The sequence below is a fragment of the Chelonus insularis genome, unplaced genomic scaffold (genome assembly GCF_013357705.1).
Source record: "Chelonus insularis isolate UGA/USDA-ARS -01 unplaced genomic scaffold, ASM1335770v1 contig_402_pilon, whole genome shotgun sequence".
Classification (NCBI taxonomy): domain Eukaryota; kingdom Metazoa; phylum Arthropoda; class Insecta; order Hymenoptera; family Braconidae; genus Chelonus; species Chelonus insularis.
Genome location: NW_023276559.1, coordinates 1 through 2,500, shown reverse-complemented (window position 1 = coordinate 2,500; position 2,500 = coordinate 1). Strand labels below are relative to the sequence as shown.

Genomic DNA, 2,500 nt, shown 5'->3' with positions numbered 1-2,500 from the left:
TTGAAAATCCAGGTGAGGGACACGTGGAGTTGTCGCGCCGGTTCGTACCCATATCCGCAGCAGGTCTCCAAGGTTAAGAGCCTCTAGTCGATAGAATAATGTAGGTAAGGGAAGTCGACAAAATGGATCCGTAACTTCGGGATAAGGATTGGCTCTGAGGAATGGGGCGTGTCGGGCTTGATCGGGAAGTAGGTTTGGCTGACGTGCCGGGCCTGGGCGAAATGAATGTTGGGTAACCTTCAGGAATTGAGCCTGGTCCCGTGCCTTGGCCTCCTATGGATCTTTCTTGCTGTGAGGTTAATTAGATTCGTTTAATTAATCTCTTCGGCCGCTATTTAACATTTAACTCAGAACTGGCACGGACCAGGGGAATCCGACTGTCTAATTAAAACAAAGCATTGTGATGGCTCTTGCGGGTGTTGACACAATGTGATTTCTGCTCAGTGTAATGAATGTCAACGTGAAGAAATTCAAACAAGCGCTTATAAACAGCGGGAGTAACTATGACTCTCTTAAGGACTCTTTTAAGATGGCGGCAGTAAGATTTCTCTGTAAAGTGCTCTGTGAAATGTATTATAATTCAGTTTAAATAATGTAGGGTAAATTGTAATAGTGATATGTTGAGGAATAAGCACATGTACTGAGTATTTTGTGATATAATGTTTCAATGAATTTATCTTTTATGTTGAGTAATGTGCAAGTGAAAATTATAAGTTCAATATCCATATGATTTATAGTGCTCAATAAAATCAAGTCATTAACGATCTATCTTTTTATATATTGAAAAAATAACTGTGCATTTGTCTTCTGCAGTGGCCAATGATTGTGCTAATATACATTTTTTTATTAAAATTTACCACTAAATGTAATTTTTTTACGGTTGAATGTGCCAAGTGAGCAATGCGTAATGACAGTTTATATGTGGTACATAGGCAAGACTGAAAATGATGATATTTTGTGATAATTTATGTCAATTTCGATACAAAGTGCATTTAATATAAATTTAACACACTCTGAATATTATTCTTATTTTTTTATGGCTATTGGTGATAATTTATTTGCATAAATAACGCTTAGAAAAGTTTGACATTATAGTAACTTTATAGTTACTTTCGATCGAAGCGCCAACGGCATAAGTATGCAATAATTTTGTGAACTGTTGCGAGTTGAATGTGAGTTCGAACAAGTAACAATTGACTTTATCGGCGGTGGTGTTAATGTTACAGTAATGTTACCAGCTTCGAACAAAATGAAAATTTGAACAAGTGATTATTGTTAATGCTTTCTAATGGCTATTTTTTTTTTTTAATTTAAAGGCAGAGAACCAGTATTATTTGTTGATAATATTTAATAATTGTATGTTATTTTTATTTAATATTGCAAAATTGATTTCGTGCTAATTGTTAATATTATATGATTATTGGTATTATTCAAAATTTTAGAATTCATATAACTTAATTTAGTGCAGTTTTTTTTATAATTAGTAATTAGCGATTGGACTTTGTATATTATTATTGTTTACATAGACTTTTTATTTCTAAATTTGCTGAACTGTTGATTATTAACTATTAAAGCCTAATTTGAGATAAAATCCTTCGAGTTTGTGGACCAGAATCATGGCTTCTGTCGGGAAAAGTCCACCATTTTTCACGCCAGAGAGAAGTACTCCAGCCACGCGCCATAAACGTAGGGCCCGTGGGTCCCCTCCAGCTGTCTCGCCACCAGACCCACCGTCGGCGGTGAAAGCGTCGCTACCTCCCTCCGACGCAATCAAGGAGCTTCGAGATATTAAAAAGATGAGCATTGATAAGCTGATGGACGTCTCGTATATGGTCACCACACTTACGCAGAATATGAAGGACCCTGCAAGTACTAAATGCATTAAGGATATTCGAGAGTCTCTAATCACCTTGAAATCTAAGATTGCGGCAATGTGCACCATTTTCGAGCAACTCACCTTAAACCAAGAGGCTGTAAAATCCACAGCGCAGTCTGTGGGTATCCTTGCAACATCTCTTATGGAAAATCGTTCTTCTGAACTTGAGGATATTTCAACGTTAATAAAGAACCAGGTTTCGATGTGTGTACAGAAGGAATTTAAGGAAGTTATTCATGCTTTTCGGGCCGAGCTCCAATCTCTCAATCTTGGTAATGTGAGTGATTCTCAAAATAATGCAGGTGGTCCTTCTTCTTACTCTGATGCTCTAAAGGGATCAGCTAACCCCTCCAGTTCGGTGAAGCTATCTAGAGGAATCAATGTTCCAGTCTCCAGCAAGGTGGAATTTTCTATTGTTCCGATGACAAATGCGGCCTCTAAGTTTAAAACAAGTGCTGACGTTGAAAGGGTTATCTTCAATACAGTTATTCCGACTGACTTTGACATGAAAGTATCTCGAGTTATCAGAGCAAGGTCTACAGCGGTGCGTATCTCAGCAGACAGAGTGGATCTTGACAAGTTAAAATCGTGTCAGGCCCTGCAGGACGCTGGTCTGGAGGTCAA

General features: G+C 37.9%; 1 pseudogene; it reads left to right on the top strand.

Annotated features, from left to right (window-relative positions):
- LOC118068849 (uncharacterized) overlaps positions 1-847 on the top strand; it is a 2,983-nt pseudogene extending 2,136 nt beyond the window's left edge.
- Positions 848-2,500: the final 1,653 nt, after the last annotated feature.